This window comes from Pseudonaja textilis, chromosome 2 (genome assembly GCF_049901715.1).
Source record: "Pseudonaja textilis isolate UNSWEBS1 chromosome 2, rPseTex1.2, whole genome shotgun sequence".
NCBI lineage: Eukaryota > Metazoa > Chordata > Lepidosauria > Squamata > Elapidae > Pseudonaja > Pseudonaja textilis.
In genome coordinates, this window is record NC_141991.1 from 111,424,062 (window position 1) to 111,447,091 (window position 23,030).

General features: G+C 36.9%; 1 protein-coding gene across 3 annotated transcripts in view; it reads right to left on the minus strand.

Moving 5' to 3' along the window:
* RBFOX3 (RNA binding fox-1 homolog 3) overlaps positions 1 to 23,030 on the minus strand; it is a 460,885-nt gene that overhangs the window by 387,454 nt on the left and 50,401 nt on the right. Inside the window, exon 2 of one of the 3 annotated variants that reach the window (XM_087924926.1) lies at positions 2,663 to 2,760. The exons of the other annotated variants lie outside the window; for them this stretch is intronic. The gene's annotated coding sequence lies outside the window, so the exon portion shown is untranslated. The remainder of the gene's footprint in view (positions 1 to 2,662; positions 2,761 to 23,030) is intronic. 3 annotated transcript variants of the gene reach the window in all.

The window sequence follows — 23,030 nt, forward strand, 5'->3', positions numbered from 1 at the left end:
GTTAGATAAAAACCCAGCTTGATCTCGCAAATTCTTATAAAATTATTTTTAATCTGTCTGCTAGGATCGTTATGAACAGTTTAGAATCATTACTAAAGTAGTGATAATGGTCTATAACTTCTTATCAAAGTCAAATCCTGTCCTTCTTTGTGTATTTATATTATACTTGCATCTTTCCATGTCTCAGGCATCTTTCCTCCCTGTAAAATAAAATTCATTGTATTTTGCAAAGGTTGCAAGAGATCATCCTCAAAACATTTATAATGAGAACCTGACAATCCATACAGTCCCAACACTTTTCCTATAACCTTTTTATAACTTTAGAAACCTCTTAGTTTTGTGAGTCCCTTCATGATTTGTGTTTGTTTCTCTGTAATAGTTTCTTATTTTTTAAAAAAATCCATTTTCTTGAAAGGAATACTATGACCTTTGTACAAATTAGAATAATACTGATGAAAGCTCTCGTAAAAGCTTTTTGTATTGTCACATTATCCATTATTACAGCATCTCCCTCTTGAAGTTTTAATATCTTTTTCTTTTCTTAATTTATATGCCAACCACTTCCATGGTTTATTTGCAAATTCAGGGCTTTTTTTTTTCCTTTGCATAGTTCATTTTTATTTCCATTTCTTTTATCATTGACAGCTGTTGCTGTAAAAGTTTAATTTGATGAGAAATATTTATCTTCCCTGGAGATTTTTTTTAATTCTTCTTTTCTTTCTTCTCATCCAAAATACCCTATTTTGTCTTGGCTTTTCTTTTCAAGTACAGTATGATAACATACCCTCTCATAAAAGCTTTACTAGAATCCCCAAAAATGCTTATATCTATGCTAGTGTTTAGGTTTTTTTAAAAAAATGTCTTAATTTCTTTTTATAGTCCTTCACTGTTGCTTCTTTCCGTGACAATATTTTATTTAGTTTCCCAACTAAAAATGGAACCTTCCTTTTTATAAACCAAACTCACAGAGTTATAATCAGAAAAAGTCTCTGGTAAAATCTCTACTTTAACAATTTTAGTAAATTCTTTGAAATCCAGATATATCTATTCTTGAAAAAGATCTATGTCCTTCTAGAAAGTATATCCTTTAACAGTTCCATTTTTCTGTCTCTATGAACTCACTAATCCTAAATTGTCCATCATATCAAAACAGGCATTTGGTAATTTGCCTTGATTGGTCTTGTTATTTTTCTTAGATGTCCTATGTTACTGTGTCAAAATTACCCCATTCCAATCTCCCCATTAAGCATAAATTTTCATAAAAAAACATAGGTTGCTTATTAAAAGCCTCATTAGGGGTATACATTCCCAATAGGAAAGCCTTGTCCCCATATAATTCAAGTTCAACCCCAACAAATCTACCATGTTCATCAGTCAATAGTAGGTCTGTCTTTAATTGGGGACTGGTATAGATAGTCCTCACTAAGCATCTGTTCAAAATTATAACAGCCCCCCGCCCCAAAAGGCACTTATGACCTGGATTTGAAGTTCCAATGGGCACCCCCCAACCCATGATCTTTCCTAGCTGCATTCAGTGTGTTGTGTTGCCAATATATTTTCTCTCTCTCTGCTTTGTAAGCATCATAATTTTTCATTAATATAGAAAGAGCTGTCTTGATTGATGCAAAAATACTGGATCTTTCTATAACAGTACCAACAGGTACAATAGCAATACAAAGTGGAAATAAACTGATGTCTGTATTTTAATTTTATTTAGATCAGTGATGGGAACTATGGCAACTTTACAACCTGTAAATAAGCTGGCTCAGGAATTCTGGGAGTTGAACTTTGCAGGTCGTAAAGTTGCCATGATATAGTTTCCAATAGAGCTATTCTTTAAGGAATTCACCTGCCTCGGAATTTTGCTTGCTATGGGACTATTACCTGGAACCCTGACATCAGCTTTGATTTAGATGGAAAGTACTGATCCATTCACTCATTTCAGATACTGATCTATACTTTGGATTTGAAACTATACTTCTTCTCATTGCATGGCCTTCGGCAATTATTCCCCTATAAAATTGGCCTTGCTTTAAATCAAAAGTCAAGTGGGGTTCTTTAATGAACCTAGTGCCTTTAAGATGACTAGTATTTTTAATTTAATATGCAATAAATCTGGATTTAATATGTGAATTTATTTACTTATTTGTTAAATTTATATGTTGCCCATCTAATTCTGCAAAGTGGTGGAACAAGCATGAAAATAAAATAATCTCCCAACCCTGGTCAAGTATATTTATTTTTCTCCATCATTATTGCAAAAGCCATTCCCTGCTGCCCTTCTATTTACTGAATGCTCATGAAGAAAGATTTGATTGTTATATCTCTGCATCACATACAAAAAGTGCCATAGTTAACAACTGGAGTAGACATAAATAAAGACAGGGAAAGCTGGGAAAATTGCTTAGCAGATCAATACTAAGCTAGATGGATCAAAGTGTTACTGTAAGTTAGCATCAGGCAGCTTCCCATATTTTTTTTTCCTGCTAGTTATTTGAATTCTTTTCCAACAAATCATGTAAAGTTGTCAAATTTATGAAAGGGTGGTATTGCCAAAAATATAATACAGACTTATGGCTGCTTACAACATTTATGTCATGGCAAATGATACTAAGAAACAAGAAAAACGGAGAGGTCCATTGCAACAGTGAACTCTACTTACAAAGTCTTATCACAAGCTAAACCGCAGGGTTGCTGCTTCTGCTCTCCCCACCACAAAAACAGATGTCCATGCCCAGGTCTCTTGAAGTTTTAAAGAGTCTGTGGATTAAATATACACATTAAAAATATAATTGTATTGTTATTGGTTCCCTAGCAGTTCTAAACACATTTCTATGGCTGCAGTGTATGAAACTTGAGACTCTAGAAAAAGTGCAGAGAAGAGCAACCAGGATGATTAGGGGACTGGAGACAAAACATATGAAGAACCGTTACAGGAACTGGGCTTGGCTAGTCTAGTGAAGAGAAGGACCAATATTTGAGGGGCTGCCACAGAAAGGAAGGAGTCAAGCTATTTTCTAAAGCACCTGAAGGCCAGACAAGTAACGATGGATGGAAACTGATCAAGGAGAAATTTAACCTGGAAATAAGAAAATTTTTGAAAGTGAGAACAATCAACCAATGGAACAGCTTGCCTTTGGAGATTGTGGGAGCTTCATCACTGGATGCTTTCAAGCAGAGATTGCACTGCCATTTGTCAGAAATAGTGTAGGATCTCCCGCTTGGGTGGGGGTTGGACTAGATGACCTACAAGGTCCCTTCCAACTCTGTTAAACAAGTCAGGTATGGGCAGGGGAAATACTGAAGGGGTAGTGTCATTGGAAGTTGGAAGATATCAATTATCACAATTCTTTTCCATCTAGTAAGGCCTGGTTCATGGGGTACCATCCATCATTAGTCTGTTAGATGATCTAGGCCTAGGGAGAGAGACAAAGAGAGGCAGAGGGATGTTGAAGCTGCTTTATATCCCAAGAGCTTTTGATATTGTTGATAATGCTGTCCTCCTCAGTAATTTCTTTTAGTTAAGATTCAGGGGGTGCTTTCCATTTCTTCGAGCAAGCTGTCTCTCAGAAGAGTACTGAGAGTACCACTATCATCGGGCTCTTTGGAGTAGATGAACTTTCAACTTTATTTCTCCGTAACACCTGAATTAAGAAGGGCTCTACATGTTGGGATGGATGAAGGCCAATAAAATGGAACTGAATCTTAACGAGACAGATCTTGTGAATGGATATGTAGGTATCCAAGGCCATATCCGTGGGTCCTTGGGTTGGTAAAAGTGGTAGATTGTTGAATGTAACTAGAGGATAAAATAGAACACAACCTTATTGGGAAGCTGAGTAGAAACAGAATTTGGTAGGAGAGTGAGATGGGGAAAGAGGAAGGAGATATTAACAATTGGAAAGAGTTTTAAAAAGTTTTTAAAAAGGAAAATAAGACAATCAGTGGAACAGGAAGAAAAGAAAACGGAAGGATACCCGTAGCTTCTGTGAAAAGTCAATTATCCTTCTGCAAATAAGCAAGGAATTTTATACCTCTAAATAGAAACAATATTGTCTGTTTATACATTACTGTTAAATAATTGTATACAAGACAACTGGTCCTCCTTATAAAAATGGCACAGCATATAATCCCCTGCCATGCTTAAAATACTATACTACCCAAAAAGTAGCTGATCAGAGAAAAGTTAAAATCAGTGTAAGTGTACTGTTCCAGGACAGTAGGGACATTTTAAACTATATGCAGTATATTCTATGTAACATTATTCTGATGTCTAGACCAGAAGCTGAAGATGATGTAATATGGGGTAGCCAGGTGGACTGAATAGAGCTCCTGACAGTGTTCTTGCTACAATTTTGCTAAAGCAGCTGCAGATCGACTAAATGAGGTTCACAGTTTTTCTCCTGTGATATGTAAATCCTAAACAACTTCAATCTAGGATTCCTGGTGGATTGCCTTTTACATTATAGGCTGGCACAATTACCAAAATTGCTTGGAAAAGTCCTCCTGTCTTGAGAACTGCCAAGTGCAAAATGAGGAGACTATATATTACATGATGCATGAATTCATTTGTGGCATCATACAATATATGTGTATATGAAGGTTCAGTAACTTACATATCCATTAAAGAGGACCTGCACCAACTACAGGTAGCCCCCAATTTATGACAATTGGGACTGGAACTTCTATCACTAAGCAAGACAGTCATTAAGTGAGTTTCAATAATATTAGGACCTGTTTGCCACAGTTGTTAAGGGGATCATGTGGTTGTTAAGCAAATCCAGCTTCCCTCATTGACTTTGCTTGCAGAAGTTGGCTGGCAAAGTTGCAAATGGACATCATGTGACCCTGGGATGCTGCAACCTTCATAAATGCAGGCCGGTTGACAAGCACCCAAATTTCGACCATGAGATCACAGATACATTATGACTGTTATAAATCTGAGGACTGGCCGTTTGTCACTTTTTTCAGTGCCTTTGAACTAGTCACTAAGCAATTGGTTGTTAAGTTGAGGACTATCTGTACCTGCTCACAAATGTAAAATTTTGATAACTAAGGAAGAAAGGTAAGCTTCCGAAAAATGACTACCCTACCAATTCATGCTAGCAACATTTCATTAATGTACTTATTGGATTTTAGCCAATAGTCTAAAGGCCCTCACAATATAGCAGTAAGTCATATGAAAAAAAACATTTGCAGTAAAAAAAGTAAGAATAATTTTAAAGACTATTCCCCAAACTATAGTACATTCACACATCCTAGGCATCATTGCTTCACCAAAAGCCCTCCAGAATGGCTCCATTTACAGTTGTTTCCAAGAGGCCAGAACTCAGTTCAAGTAAGAAGCCATCTCAGAAAAGCAGCATTTACATGACTCCACAGTACAGGGGTGTCAAACTCGCGGCCTGCAGACCAGATTCATCGCATGCTGGCCATGCCCACCCCCGGTTTAGCGAAGGGGGGAAAGTCATGATACATCACGTGACAATGATATGACAACGCAAATTTGACATCCCTGCCATAGTAGGTACCCCATGGAAATAGGCAACTTTCAGCAATTTATCCTGCGACAAAATGAGTCAGGCAGGTTGATTATAGTTAGAGAAGGCAGTCCTGAAAACCTTAATAAGGTATCTTCAACAGGCAAGCTAGTAGTAGCAATTAAGCAGAAAACAGGGGCAGTCAAGACTACTAATTATAGACTTTCTATAACATGCAATTGTACATATGCTTATTTGCTTACATTTTGCTTATGTGGTTCATCAGAAAGCCGCAAGGATCAAAAAAGGCTGTGTAGGTCAATGGAAATCACGTCTTTCCCCTGTTGGAAATCCCACTGAGCCCTACCTGTGGCTTCCAAGTTCACACCAGGCATTGCTTGCCTTTTCAAAGTTATTTTTCCAGACATGAGAGCCCAGAAGAACTTTCTAAAAATGAAAGCTGTATTCTCAGAAGAACACTGCCTGTGCGTGGACAAAGATATTTGGGATATGGATTTAGCATCCTGAGAATAAGGGTACAATACAGCTTGTTCTGTTTCTGTTTCTAAAAGATTCTTCTCTGTAAAACCCATTTGGAACAGGAACAATTACACCAAGAACATTAATGCATCTGTGGACATTCACAAGATTCTAACTTGCACTGGAAGGGAGCGCCAGACGAAAAGCAGAAAGAAAAATAAATGCCATAAATACAACAAAAAGACCAATTGTAACAGAATTACACTGATCTACCTTTGTTCATATTCTGCAGGTGGGAAGATGCAAAAGGCAAAAACTACCAGGTGCAGAAAATTATTTGTCAAGCTGATTACCAATGCATTTCAGGCATACCAGGGCGCCTTCCTCTGCCAATTATCACCTCCTTTTCTCCTATGCATCAACCTGCAACAAGGGAGTTTAAATTTTCTCCAGTAAAATCATCTGCGTTCTGCATTTGGAAAACTCTGACTGTGCTTGTCAGAATAAAATACTTAAGTAGGACACCTTTTCTATAGAAGTTCCAAAATATTCTCCATTTTAGAGGATGATATATAAGTTTGGCAGATGTGGTGCATGACAAACATCAGAAGACAGACTTAATTGTCAGAGGGGATTAATTTGGCCAATATGGTAGAAACATTTCTTCTCCTTCAGAAAAAATATCTGTGAGAAATTTTATTACCAATTATGTGCATAAATTGTGTTTGTGTGTACAGCTTGTTGCACCTTTCCAGATTGTGACTTCTTAAACAATACAATTGTTTAAATGTGTGCAGTTATACTAAAGAGTAAAATTACTTTATTAAAAGTTAAATTTCATACCATAAACAATAGGGCTGTATAGCATTTTAGATTCTATTACAAAAAGATACTTAAAAGCATGTGGAAATGTGATCTGAAAGAGTAAGAGAAGAGAGGGCAAGAGTGAGAATCCATTAAGATTCTAATAGAAGCTGGCACATCTGTCATTTTATCACAAATTAAAAATGTGCTTGTAGGTCAACTGTGTAAGTTTCAACAATAAAATTAAAGATTTAACATAATTAAATTGATCTTACACAAACAACATCATTTAGAAGTAAAATTGGATTCCTGTAAGACTGATATTAACGATGAAGGTCAGAGACAAGGAAGATGGAGGTTAGATTGCCATCACTAGAAACAGAACTGCATAAAAATAATTTAAAGCTCATGGAATTACCTGAAGATTTTGGAAGAGAAGAGTTAGAAAGAAAAATGGAAAAATTACTCGAAGATTTTCTTGGCTAAATCAGGAGGAATGGTTAGAAATTCATTCATGGTATGAATGAACTTACTTTATCAGACTCTTTTGCCTAGTTTAGTTACATTTTCATGTTTATCTTGCCAAATTCACATTCTTTAAGACAAAGGGCACAATATTAGAATGATAAAAGAAAAGGTATGATAGTTTAAAACTTCAGATTTTACCAGATGTTCTGACGGACATTGGAAAGAGAGCTGACATTTCTGATATTTATTCTATCAGAAAGGAAAGTCAGATAGAGATAAGCTACTCCATTTTTTTTCCATATTTTCCATAAATATGGTCTTTATGGATGGAAGCACAGACTATCCTCCTTTAGTGATTGTCTCCTTTAGTAATAGTTCACAATTATGAAGTGATGCAAAAGTAACTTTATGACTCACATTTACAACTGTTGCAAGTCTATAAAACAAAGGAAAGCAGAAGTCAGATCTTAAGCACAGATCTTAAGCAGTTTCATTTAGCATCTGTTCACTTAACAACTGAGTTGTCGGTCCCAATAAACAAGAACTACCTGAAAAGTAGAGTCATTAGCTATTACAGAACTGATTAAAAAAAAAAATCAGAACAAGCAGAAATTCAAAAACTATATCAAGCAGAATTTTTCTTCATAAATTAACCTATTAACTGGCTCCATAGGTCAAGGTAAAATATTTTCAGCTAACATTAATTGACTGAATAATCCACTTTTTTTTTAAAAAAAAAGATCTTTTTGAAGCTAAAAAGAAAAATACAGTAAAAAAAAAGTACAAAATTGTCAGTCTCGGGTAGATTAAAAAGTAATATGTTAGAAATTCATTGTGGAATCTGGAGAAACCTCAGGATGAAAAATGGGCATTTATACTATTATAATTTCAGACTAAAACATGGGGAAATAATAATTGCTTCAATTTATGCTCCAAATGATAGCAACATTTTTCCCCAATCATTTCTTGAAATTGCAGAGGGAAATGTTTAAATTCTTACCGATATAAACCTGATTCTTTCTCTAAACCTTGATCAATCTGCACCATCTAAAAGGAATTCTACTTTTAATTTTTGAAGCCAGGTATGATGGCGGGAAAAAGATATTGTTTCTTCAAAGAGTTGAGGGCAGGTGCTCTGTTCATCCTCCCACACATTCTGAAGCATCGGCAACAACTGGTTCAAATTATGCTTGTTATGTTGGTAAATCATAAATGGCCCTGTGCTAGATAGAAATTATGCTCATGCAGACAGATGGTGGATGATGGAGTCATAGATAGTTGATGCTGTAGTTAAACATGTCTAGAGACTCTAGACCAGGGAAATTTAATAGTAACTTCAGGCAAGGATCCAAAGGAAACAAGGTGAAAGCTTTGCTTACCCTGCTTTAGGTGTTTTCAAAATTGCAGCACAGCAATTTAAAAACCAATTTGAAAGGACAAGGCTTAAATGGCTAGGTAACATCTCTGCCTTGAACCATCTTTCTGGGACCAAATCTAAAACATTGCATATTCCTGATGAACCACTTACCTTCTTTCAAATATGTTTTAATTTCTCTGTGGAAATAAAACCACAATGAAATAAAACAAAATTCTCAACCACCCCCTGTCACAAGCCTAAAAGGACAAGGAGTTATAAGAAAATAAATGTAGTGACCTAGCATACAAAATCCTTTCCTTCTCTTAACTGACTCCTAAATAAAATTTGGGGGGGGGGGGTGCCACTACAAAGAGGGCAAAAGAGCCAGTTTGGTATAGTGATTAAGGCACCCAGCTAGAAACCAGGATACTGTAAGTTCTAATTCTGCCTTAGGCATGAAGCCTACTGGATGACAGTGGTGACTCTCACCCCCCCCACTCCAGGAAGAAGGCAAAAAAGCCACTTCCAAAAATACTAGCCAAGAAACTCCAGGGATTTATTCCAGCAGTTGTCAGGTGTCGAGACTGACTTGAAGACCTAAATATATGCCCACCCAAAGACAAAATTACAGGTCTTTTATATTCTCTTTAAATAAAAGATAAAATATTTTGCATTGTTATCTTGCAAATTCTAGCTTCTGGACTACAAAGTATAATTTCTATTTACATTTTAATTTTTCAAAGTAGTTTTAATACTTCTTCTTTATTTAACCAACGTAGTCAGGTTCGGTGGGGGAGAGAAAAACAATACTTTTTCTCCAAGTAAAGCCCAGAAATAAAACCCCAAATATTGCTTTAGCATAGAACAACTATATAGCCGATCATGCCACCAACCTTTCCATTTGCTAATAATTCACAATACATTTTAAAACAACCCCATAATTTATGTACATTGTTCTAAACATTTGCAGGTCTCGGATGCTTTTATTGCACTGCGTTACGTGTTCACAAGTCTGGAGCTTGCAGATAACTGTCATTGCTCAGTTGAAGCATGTCAGTAATTAAGTAATGTGTTCACTAACTGTTTGCAAATCTTGACTCCTCATAAATTTGAAATATCCTATCAAGCAAATGGAATATTTTGCTTTGGAAAAAGTTATTCCTGAATGCAAAACTTTTCATAATGGGAGCATGGTTAAAGGGGTAGGAAAAGAGAGAAATAAAATCAGGCTAATTAATTGAGAAATATCTACAACGTTTTGACAGAGTCCTGAATAGGCATATATGTATCCCAAAGTAATTGTCTTTGTATCTGAACTCTCTCCAGACCATTTCCACTTTCTCCCTTCTTCCTCCCCATTCATAAACAAATATGTTCATACTGTATAAAATTTTCCTTCCTCAGAACCATATTCCTTACATCTGATTAAATGGATTGTAATCAATCAAACTGTAAGTAACAATTATATTCTGAAATCAGAATTCTCACAATAGAAAAACAAGGTATGCAATGAGGATCATGTATGTTTCTTTGTAGAAACATCTTATTCTTATCAAGTTTTCTCCCCCCAAATCTACATAATTTAACTAAGATTAAGTTGCTATTGAAGACAAAGAGTTTGTAGTTGAGCAGAGATCCTGGATCTGCAATATCCATCACTCTCCTCACTAGCGCATTGTAAAATATCAAGTATCCAGATGTTTTAAACAGGCACCAAGGTATTCACATAGATATGATGATATTGGATAAATTCCAGGCTATTGGAAACTTCCATGATCATTAATCCAGTTCCCTTTGCAACAATGACTGGACCTGGGTGGCACAAAGATTCGCCTTGAAAACAATGGCATTTGGATGGCACTTCAAAAATGTAGTCAGGCATAAATCATGGCTAGGAGTGTCACCTGGCAAGAAAAGGGGGAAAAATAGTGTCCCACTGGACTTATTCATTCCAATTCATTCTCCTGAAATTCAAGGTCTTTCAGTGACCTTGAATCTAAATTGCAAGATTCTCAGTAGAACAAAGAGGCAATATAGGGCTACACATTGCGGGCAGAGGGGAATGATGACATATCCCACAGCAAATATTTCCATGTTAATAAGCCGAACACAACAGAGCAGAACTGGGATGCCATCCAATGTGCATATGTTACAAACAGAAGGTGCATAAAGAGTTACATCTTTAACCAAGTTAGGCTTTCCCCCAGTAACCCCACAATTGTTCTGGGGACTGTAGCTATCTCGGACACTCTGGAGGCACAGGCTATGATATGGTGGCTGAGAGCACATTAGTAAAATCTGACCAATTGCTGACCTTACGGGAGGGGAAGGATTTTTTAAAAAATCATCATTTCCATGCAACAAAGAGGAAAGTGCACTGAGAAAGAAAAGTACAGGAAATGCTGAAAAGAATCCCGATCATTTTGGAGAGAAGCCCAGCCTTCTTTCTGCAATTTTCATTCTCAGTTAAGCTACCTCCTCCTCAATCTTCAGCATTTTTCTCCTTCCAAACTTTGGACAGATAATCAGTATTTTTCCTACAATCAAGGAATGGGTAACCCACAGCCTGCATGGGGCCCAACACCCAATTTCATCTGTTATGTCTCTTCCTACAGATGAAAGAGTGATATAGGAGAGGTGGCATGGCCATGCTCAGCTGTTTCCTGCTATTCATATGAGTAGTAACAAAATGTATTTCAAATCCATCAAAGCAGGGCCATTTCCCATCCATCCAGTTATAGGCAAGCTGTATTAAAGACAGCACAGTTGAGAAACTCTCCCATAGAGGCACAGCATTCCTTTGCTATATTTAAAATATTCCTATAGAGGTATATCCCCCAAATTCACAAAATTTTAACTCTCATCTTCAGCAGCAAGTAAGGTGTCTCAGTTGGGAATGATGAGTTTCCAGAGACTACCAGTTTTAACAGGCCTAGCACACTCACTTCAGTTTTGTATTTCTTTGCCTCATCTTATGTCAGGGGCAAACTATCAGATCAATACATAAAGTGTTTAATTAGTTGTTTAATTGTTTAAGCCTGTACACAGGAATTTTCTCAAACTGAAGGTTTGCAGCTAGGTCAGATTAGATAATATTCCATGGCTTTGGGGAGGAGGGTGGCGGAGGAGCAGACTTAGCCCTCTTATGCCCACTTAGGGATTCCAGACTAATTTCCCTTTTGACTCCTCCCAGTTTCTCTCTAACATCCTATAAATTGCTATGAATTTTTTTCTGCTTAGTTCTATTTATTCTTTTACTTCTCCTTTAGTCTTAAAAAAATTACTCAAGACGGTTTACAAATAAAAAGCAACAGTATATCACAATGAAATATAATTACAACAGACAGGCATAAATTCAGATAAAAGACTAGATGATTATATAATTTGAAAACCTGAAAAAAAGTTTTATATTATAAATACCAAAGAACAAAAAAGGTCCATTAAATTAAACACACAATTGCCTCTATTTTGAATACCATGAAAAAGGTTATTCCCATAGAGTTCTGGCAAGAGAAAATTTCATGCTATCTGGAAGCTAATATTTTGTGCACGTGTGATGCTAGTCTAAATGTTATTTCTTTTCATCCATCACGTAATCACCACCCAGTTTGTTTCACTGTAAAGGAGAAATTCTTTGATGAAAATGAAAAGGCTCTTGTCCTTGGCTCTGAGTCTATGGCATCTGACAGAAATCAGAGACAGCTATCAAAATAACCTGCTATTTACTCAGAATCAGGATTATCATGTTCTTTCAGGAACATTGATAACAAATGAATCTGCCCTACTGGATATCACTTTGGTCTGTGGCAAGTCAATTATTACCCACTGGTGATGCCACCAAAGAATAGAAATTGAATGAAATAAATTCTCCATTAAGACTTTTCTGGTGCATCCGGAGAAGGAAAATGTATCACCTGCTTTGGAAATATTACCTTGTGTTATCTGGCCTTAATTTATTAATTTTTAAATGTTTTATTTCTTGGACTGAGTGTGTGAGGATAGGCAAAGAAAAGAGAGCCACACTGATAATCAGCTATCCTATTATATAGTGTATATAGAACACTATATGACGGATTGTTTTGCAGCCCACTATGATCTACTTGCAAGATACTTTGTGGATAAAATGGTTGTATCTTTTGTTAAATTGATGCTGTCTTTACAGCAGAATCAGCAGATATATCATTGACTACCAGTTAAATAGAAGATGTTTCGTTTTGTGCAGCCTGGGGATGTGGTTAGGATTCTGGAAGATTAAGGACAATCATGTGTCTACTCATCCCATGTTAACAAGACTGGCTCAATAAGAGGTGGGAATGATAAATCCTGCTCTGCCAGAGTTCTCCTCCATTTGAGAAAAAGATATGATGAAACCATTACTGACAAATGTGCTTTTTAAATGTTGCATTATTAAACAAGTTTACAACTTGGTTAAACCTGCTCTGAAGACTCTGTTTTTGTGTATGGGATCTGAACAGGGGATCTGCATCACTATGTGTTGTATTGTACAGTACTTGCCACTACTAATTACAACAGTAACCAATAAACTGGGAGCCCAGCATTGCAGTGGATCAGTACTGTGTGTTCTGCTGAACTTACTACTATTTATGGAAGACCAAGAAGAATTATAAATAATGAAGAAAGTGATCTCATCCAGATCTGACTACTTCAGTGTACTGTATATGAGGTTGCTTGGAAGATCATTTGGCTATAACAATTACTATTAGAACATAACCATTCAAATATTCTTCAGATCTACACAGTCACAGAAATATGGAATTAATATTCTGAAAATTGCATTACTTACTGTTCTGTTATATTTATGGCTTTTTAGCTTAGCAGGTGTATAGAAGGTTTTGTGTACAGAAATGAGATAGGGAAAACAGTTTCTCATAATTTAAAACCTCATGCGAACCAATAAACCGAATGGTGCAAGATTCCGGAGAGATAAAATGAAATACATATTTTATATGGTACACAGTTAAAACACATAATTCATTACTATAATATGGTCATTCCTGGGCAGCGGTGCAGAAAACGTTATAAAGGAATTAAACAAGAAGTACCTTATCAACAGTTCCTTTTCATGATGGCTAAGTATTATACCCAGTATCAATATTCACCTACAGCAGTTGAACGGGAAAATACTACTGTCTTCAAGTCTTCCTATCAAGTTACCACAAACATCTGTTTATCCACTGCAGGAACAGAATACTGGATCAGAAAGGACTCTGATCTGATCCAAATGATTCTTACATATTCCCAGGTCTCATCTCAAAGAACTTGGCTTTTACTTTTAAAGGTCTAAATGTTTGAGGGCCATGTTACCTGCAAAGGAAATATATCTATATAAACCATCCAGTCCATGAAGTTGTAATCATGTATAGCTTGTCTGTAGACTATTAAGTTACCTAGTATACCAGATAAATCATACAGAGATGGTATTATAAAATGAAAGAAAAAAGACTAAATCTTTCTGGTAAGGAAAAAAAGAAGAAAGAGAAAACATAGTCAATGAAGAAACCTAAAGTTCATGACCCTCATTGCCTATACTCTAATGCTTAAATATGGGAAATATGATGAATTTCAGCTCTTAGTACAAAAGATAAATATGATGTAATAGATGCAGAAAACAATTGGTGTGCTGAATCCTAGAATATAGTAATTGAAAAATAGTTTACTCAAGAGGAAAAATAGCAATAGATATGGAGGGGAAGTTGAATGGTTTGTTAAAATATGAGTTAACTTGGCTATGTTATAGAGAACATCTATAAGTAGCAAATAAAAGCAAAGTCACCAACCCAGCTAAGGAGAAAATGTAGATGATGCCTTACAATAGCAACCTGATGCTGGCAGATGTTCATTATGCCAGTAACTACAAATAGTTATGCCATTTGTATCAACTGAGAAACAAATTCTGCCAAGCATTGTCCTTCCATGAAATTATTGGCGGTTTCCTCTTTAGAAAATGCAGGAAGGCAGAAGAAAATCACCCATTCTTGACTAGATACTAATGAATGGAGAAAACTTCCCTGGAGAAATGGAAATAGCAGATATATGGAAATAATAAAAATGATGGTGTAATAAAAGATGCAAACAGAAACAATAGTTTTAAATCTTTATGGTTTGACTTCAAGCAACAGAAGAGCAGAACAAGTGTTTTCAGCACGAAAATAACTTATTTCTCTGTTTTAAGGGAAACTAAAATTCAACACAATAAAATACATATCTTAGGCTTAAAAAAAAACCAGATTTTAATAAACTAAAAAGAATAATAAATAGGCTGCCACAGTAGGTGAATATGATGAGTAAAGCTCCTACAGAAGGAGATACTAAGAGCACTACTTCAAAAAATTGCAATGAATTAAAATAAAATTAAAAAATGGAGTTATAGCCAAAGAAGATAATATTGCGACACAAAATGTTTGCTGAAGATTTTGCATGAAAAAAAGATAAATACAGAGACACCACAATTAAAACCAAAATTTCCATTGCTAAGCAAGACAGATGATAAGTGGGTTGTGCCCCATTTTATGACTTTTGCCACAGTTAAGAGAATCACTGCAGTTGTTAAGTGAATCATGTGGTTGTTAAGAGAATCTGGCTTCCCCCATTAACTTAGCTTGTCAGAAAATAGCTGTAAAGGTTACAAATGGTGATCACATGACTTTGGGATACTGTAATGGTCTTAAATATATGACAGTTGTGCCAAGCATCGGAATTTTGATCGTGTGACCATGGGGATGCTGTGAAAACTTACAACTTCATAAGTCACTTGCCAGGTTATAAAGGAAGGGTACAGATGCCCAAGAACCATAGCATTGGTTCCAAGGAAGCAAAAGTTTAGAGTGAATTGAGATTGATGAAGATTTTTATTATATTATATTATATTATATTAGCTGCTCTGTAAAAGATGGCAAAATAAAACTACTGAATTTCTATTTTAATTCAATCTGCTCCTGCCAAAAAACACATCTTCCATCTGGAAATTGTGAAGAGCTGGGTGAAGGGGCAGGCTTGAAGCTTCATTGAAGATTAATAGAAACACGATCAGGGAATAGATCTTTACTCTGAATGAATTTAAATATCTAGGGCCAAATCAATTGCATCTTATGGAAAATGAAGGAGCAAGCTGCTTGTTTGGCCCAACCTTTATTCTATGTACCTTCCAATTCTGAACAAATCTGGCACACTAGTGCCAAATGCCTGCAGGGGAGAAAATATTGCTTCTTTATTCAAAAAGGGAGAAAAAGGAAGAATACTAGGAACTAGGAGCTAATCAATCTGAGATCAATCCCTGGGAAACAGAGCAGTTGAGCAATCCGTAAGGTACTTGAGCTATAAGTACCTCAGCAACAATACAGCAATTACTAGAAGTTGGCATGGATTTTTTTTTTAAAATAGATCTTGTCAAAATAAACCACTAATTTCTAATTAGTCAACTTCCTTAATAAATCATGACCCAGCTGTAGACATAATATATCTTTGATTCCAGCAAAACATTTTACCAAATACCCCATAATAACCCGATTAGGAAGATAATCAAGTGTGACCTAGAGGCTATGTTGATTAAATAGTTACATAGTTGACATGAAAATCAATGGTACCTCGTTCAGTTGGAGAAAAGTATCGAGTGGGATGCCTCAAGTATCACTATCCTTAATAATTACTTGGATGAAGAAGGGTGGAGGGATTATTATCAAATGTGCTGATGGCACCAAATGGGCGGGATAGATAATATTTTAGAAGATCAAAATAAAATTCAGAATTATGATGTTTGGTTAGAGAACTATGCTGAAAATGAACAGCATGAAATTTACACCATTTGTAAGTTATTCCCATAGGAAAACAAAAATTAAACGCACAGGTGTAGCATGATGACAATATCTGAATTGCTACTAATACATCTCAAAATGACCTTAAACTAGTAATTAGCAAAGTGAATATGAGCCAGGAATGTGACATGGCTGTAACGAAGACAAATACTATTTTAAGCAGCATCCATGTAAATATAATTCCCAAGTCATGGAAAGTATTCATTCCCATGTATTCTTTTTTGGCCACTCTAAACCTAGATACTGTGTCCAGTTCTGGGCACCAACCTTACATTAAAAAGGATTCAGAGAAACTGGAACAAGTTCAGACAAAGGCAACAAGGAAAATTAGAGAACAAAATTGTATGAAGAGGGAGGAAGGAAGGTAGATATACAGTATTTAGTCTTGAGACAAGACAACTGAGGAGAGATAAAACAGCATCTTCAAATATCAGAAAGGATGTCAGAGTGAAGATCAGAAATGGTTCTTTCTCATTCCAGAATGCAGGACGCGGAATAATTTATTGAAATTACAGGAAGACAGAGACACCAATTTGGAGGGGAAAGAAACTTAACAGTAAGAGCAGTGGAGGGGATAAGGAATGACCTTGAATGACAGAAGGAAGAGCTGTTTCCAAGGCAATGTTTAGGTAAGAAGAGCATGAGCCTGGGCCAAGAAAATAATATGAGAAAACATCTCAGGCAAGCCTACTTAACATAGGAGTGAGGGAACCCCAGGGCTCAGACTCTGACTCAGAAGTTACTCCAGCTGAGTTTTGCAAAACCCTAATGGAAAATAATTATAATAAATTATTACAGCAAGTCAAAAAAGATTTAGAGATATGGGTCAAATTACAAATCTCCTTATTAGGGAGGATTGCCACTATAAAAACGAACATTCTGCCCAAATTTATTTACTTATTCCAAACAATGCCAATAAAAATACATAAAAAATACTTTGTGGAACTTAACAAGATAATTACCAAATTTATTTGGCAAGGGAAAAAACCGAGGATAAACCTAAAGGCAATGCAAGATATGAAGAGCAGGGGAGGTATGGCACTCCCAAATTGGGAATTATACTATAGTGCAGCCTCATTACTTTGGTTGAAAGAGTGGGTAAATCTGTCGAATAAAAGAATCTTATTTCTAGAAGGCCACGACTTACAGAAGGGATGGCATGCATTTTTATGGGACACTGGAAAAATTAAGCAGAAGTATTTCCACAGACATATAATTAGAGATTCCTTATTGGCTAATTGGAACAAAATAAAAAAAAAATATTATTTAAAAATTCCAATCTGGATCTCAACGATGGAGGAGATGATACATCCAAATAATTTAGACCTTAATAAAATGATAAAATACAAAGACCTTCTTGATGCGCAGGGAACTTTAAAATCATGGCAAGATCTCCAAGAACAAGGGCTACAAGTAGACCGGTGGGCTTATTTGCAAATTCAAAATAGATATAGCCAGGACAAGAAAAATTTTGGAATTTATGGTAAGGCACAACAATTAGATAAAATCCTATTAGGTCCAGATAAAAAAAATATAACCAAATTTTATAATTATTTATTAGAGATGGAATTAGAAGAGGAAGTAGTCAAAGGCAACATGATAGCTTGGAGTAGAAACATAGGACGTAGCATTACATTATTAGAATGGGAAAAGGTCTGGACAAGGAACAATAAAATCACAAAAGCAGAAACATATAAAGAAAATGCCTATAAAATGTTTTATAGATGGCATCTCTCATCCTCGAGAATAGCGAAAATGTCTCCTAACATGAATCCGAATTGCTGGAAATGTAAAGAGAAACATGGAACATTCTTTCACACGTGGTGGTCCTGCACTGAAGCCCAAAGATACTGGCATAGAATAAAAAAATGGTTAGAGGAAATAACGACGGAGCAAATTGAATTAAAACCAGAATTCTTCTTATTGGGGATATTTAATAGACAAATTTCTAAAAAAGTCAAATATATAATACTGCACATTCTTACTGCAGCTAGAATAACCTTTGCACAGTGTTGGAAACAAGCAGATATTCCGACAGAGGAAATGGTCGTTCAGAAGATAACAGCCAGTGCAGAGATGGATAAGTTAACCTTAGCACTTAAGGAAAAAGAAGCAACAGAATATTACAGAAGCTGGGAATGCTGGTAAGACTGGATAGAACAAAAATAGAAAATATATTAGTAAACAACGTAAAATGTAAAAGAGGTAGTTAATTATATATTCACAATAAGATGTATTTGTAAATATATCACCAATATTGATAACAAACAAGGAACCATAGACTGTCGATAACAGAATTGCTAGTTTTTAATCATTTTCTTTTTTCCTTTTTTTTCTGTGTGTTGTGTATATGTTTGATTGATATTTTAGTTGTATAATCAATAAAGTTTGTTTTTTTTAAAAAAAGAAGTTACTCCAGCTGAATCAGTGGAATGTCACCTTCAGGAGACACCTAGTTAGGAATTACCTGAGGTTGATCAAACTCAGGCACCATCAGAACAACCATATCAAATCAGATATACCGTAGCCTCCAAGCCTACAAACAGCAGAGCAAAGATGCTCAACGGGCTCCTTGTTAAGCAAGGGAGTAACTCTCTTCATTAAAGATAGCTGGCTGCAGCCTGATTTAAGAAAAAGTACTGACCCGTGTTTCTTCGTTGGAAATCATCTCTGATTTCCTGCTCTGCCATGTCATTCCTGTGAATTTCTGCTTATGTAACCTCCAACCCTTGGACTGGCTGACTAACATGGATGTGGCAGATCCGCTATAATTGCTATAATAAAAACAGTTTTAACTTGGTTGGCATTGGTTTCTTAGTTTGGTCTACCTTGTTGGGCTGACAAGTAATCTGATAGTAGAATCAGTTACAGGAAATCCCTTTGGAAATGCTTGAAGTTACACAATAAGCACTCCCTAGCATTTATGAAGAAGTCCCAAAATTACAAATCTTGCAGCACCACAGCAGTTGGTCACCCTTATGAACAACCCTAGAGGCTGTGCAACATTTGTCCTGCACGCTGCTGGTCGAAATGGAGCTTCTAAGGGCTGAATCCGCCCCTCAGAAGCTCCATTTCGGCCAGCAACATGCCGGATGAGGCCTCTGGAGGCCTGAAACAGAGCACTGGAGGGGTGCACGCAGCTGAGAGGCTGGAGAGGCGGCTGCTTGCTAGATCTTCACAAGGTAAGTGACCCAGCACAGCGGGATGGGTGGGGGGAAAGCAATTGTGGGGAGCACGAAGTATTTTAGTGGGGTGGGGAGGCCTTGGGTGTCTTAGGCAGATGGTCTGTTACATTATTAGCACCCCCTCATGGCCTTCTGTACCCTGAAATACCTCATGTGCACTTAACAAACCTCACATTTGATTAGCGAATGGATGAGCGAAAGGAGGGAGTGATCATTCAAGGTACGAGATTCACTCCCACAAATCCTTGGGTTACAAATGGAATGGCCAGGCTCTATTACATTCATAACTCGAGGACTATCTATAGTAAGAAAAATGATAGGCTTCCACATCTAACTCTGGATGTGTTTAGAATGCTTTAATTTGGATGCTGAGACGCTTTAATTTGAATCCCTACACTGGACCCGATAGTTTACATGGCTCCTTCCAAATCTATGATTCTATTAAATCTAGGAACAAGAGCGCTGAAGAAGGGAGCAAGATTCTACCCAGGGAGCTAGTCTTGGAAACCATCTTGTTTAAGTCTACAGAACCATGAAATCATCACTAAGGCTGAATTGTAGTTTCAGATTCAACTATTTTGTTTCCTTAATGAAGTAGAGCTATTAAGTAAATTAGATTGCAATCATTGGAAGGTTTATTTTTTTAAAAAAATGTTAGATTGCTGAAGGTTTCTCTGCAAGAGTGGGGTATCTTTCCCTTGATTTATTAAAATTTGACACAGAATAAGAAAAAAGTCCTCAATATCTTCATCATATGTTAGGCATTATTGAAAATATATTATTTGATTTTCTAAAACATAGTTGCCTTTCAAATTCAGAGAAATGAGTACAGAAAATCTTCACAATTGGTAACATCTTTTCACTGAATGACCACCAACCAGGGGTGGGATTCTACCAGTTCGCACCTATTTGCTAGAACTGGTTGTTAACATTCTAAGCAGTTCAAAGAACCAGTTGTTAGAAGAAATTACTGGCTTAATCCTGTAAGGAAGGCAGGAAGGAAACATTCTGGTGTTGCTTACAGAAACTGCCTCTCCGTTAACCCTTATTACATTCTTGGCAGGACTACACTTCCTGTCTCAGGAACTTCTCTGGAGGTTTTTTCCCCTCCTTTGCTGGTACTTTGCTTGTGTGGAGTGACCATTCAAAGTTACAATGGCACTAAAAAAAGTGACTTATGACCATTTTTCACACTTCCGACTGTTGCAGCATTCTCCATAGTCATGAGAGGCCAGGCGAGGAGATGCGTGGCTCGATGTGAGTAATATTGAGTTGGTCACACCCAGCCAATAACATGACCAGCAAGCCATGCCCACCACCTAAGCCACGCCCACAGAACCGGTTGTTAAAAAATTTTAATCCCACCTCTGCCACCAACCAAAGTAAATTTTCTTAAGTGAGGTCATAAATGTATCTTCCTCTAAACTGTAAGGCCTCCTGAGTGAATTCTGGTGGTCTAAGAACTGACAATGAATGTATTTCTGTTTTACAGCCTACAATGTATTTTTCTGTATGTTTTCTGAGTTTGATGGAGCGCTACAGAATTGCAACCTTAGCTGAAAATCCTATATATCCGTGATGGTGAACCTATGGCACATGTGCTGGAAGTGGCACGCCAAGCCATTTCTGCCAGCACGCAAAAGATCGCCCGGAAGAGCCCCACTGCACATGCGTGCGTGCCCCTGCCAGCCAGCTGATTGTTGGGTATCTGCCGTGCATGCACGGGGGGAGACGTGCATGTGGGAGATGTGTGCGCATGCATGGGGCGCAGAGGGGGAGCACTTTCATCACGCAACATGGGAAAGGTTAGCCATCACTGCTATACATGCTTCTTAGGAACAAGGCTCGCCCTCTGGACTGCATTAGCAGAATTACTGCCATTTGGGGGGAAATTAATCTATATAAATGAAAATACTGGAAAGGAAAGAAAAAGTGGAGAGGAAAAAAAAATGTACAAATACAACTTAACAAAACAAATAGTGATTTAACACCTCCAACATGGGGTATAGCAGCATTTTACAGTTAAAAACATAATCTTCTTCATAGCACAGCACTTAATGCAGTCATTTATAGGGTTTTGTTTCCTTAATGAAGTAGGCCTACTTGCAGACAAATAAGCAACCTCGCCCCAGAGGCCAGGAATCTCCTCCTAGTCCTGCTTTAGTTCTCACCTTTGTGCTGGGTGAGCAATCCCTCCCAAGTAGCTGCAATGGGTTCTAGAAAGCAAACCGCACTTTTACCATTCAATGAAACAGACAAAAACTATTTTCTGAATAGATCTCAGAGTGAAGCTCTTTAGAAGTACTTTATGTAGAAAGCATATAAAATGGCCTTGAAGGACAGGAGGAAGAGCTGCTACCTAGGCAACGCTCAAATAAGTAGGGCTGGAGACCATTCAAAGGAACCAGTTTGAATAAATATTTCAGCCAGGCCCCTCCCTAGTTCACACTAAGACAAAGTGAGGGAGAGGGACGCACAATCAGATACGCAAGATTCGGTTAGTATAGGTGCTACGCTAAAAGTGGCCCTGGCTTATATGGAATTGGCTTCTTAAGCCTCGAACAGATTTCTGCATTACTGCACGTCAAAGAACCCATACATCTGTCATTCGGAGACGGTTGCATAGCTGTTGCATTTATACTTCAGCCCTCGCTAGCTGTTCCATTGTGTCCTTTGAATGTGCCTTGCCTTCTGCCCATCTACCAACAGGAGGCTGGAGCACCAATCAGCATGCAGGATGCGCATCTTCACACAACATGTCATTAGGATTTGGGTAGTGTGCACGTCAGCCATCTGCAACCTTTGCTTACCCATCAACCTCTTTTGCAGCATAGATATGCGTTGATGCCTATGTGCAGTTGCAGACAAGTCTAAATCAAGCTCTACTCTGGTCTGTCTTACAGGGCTGACACTTTCTGATTGAATCCTCGTCCCTCTAAAGATAAAAGCTAAGCCAATCAGCCTTGATATTTAGACAGTTTATTCAAATATACATTTCCTGGACTGAATTTATCATCTGCCTAGACTAATATTCTTGCAGCTACTTTTTTGACTAGACTGTTGCTTTCAAAATTAATACTGCATATATTTTACACATAGTAAAACTCCTCTTATCCAAATAATACTTGAGGAACAGGCAGAGAGAAATATTTGTGGATAATATATTAATTCAAAGTTCAAAGAAATATGATTTACCTCAGCATGGTTCATGCATACTGAATTAGAGTAACGATGATTTAAACAGCCCAATTTTCTTATTAGAATAATGAAGCCCTTTTTTATTTTTTAAGTAAAGAAATTTAGTTTTGAGACGGCAGGGAAAGCCATTTAGACTTTGCAACAGAAAGCTAAATATAATGATTTATGACTAAAGTGTATTTATAGAACATCTGAGTATGCTACATCAAATTAAACCTTGAACAAG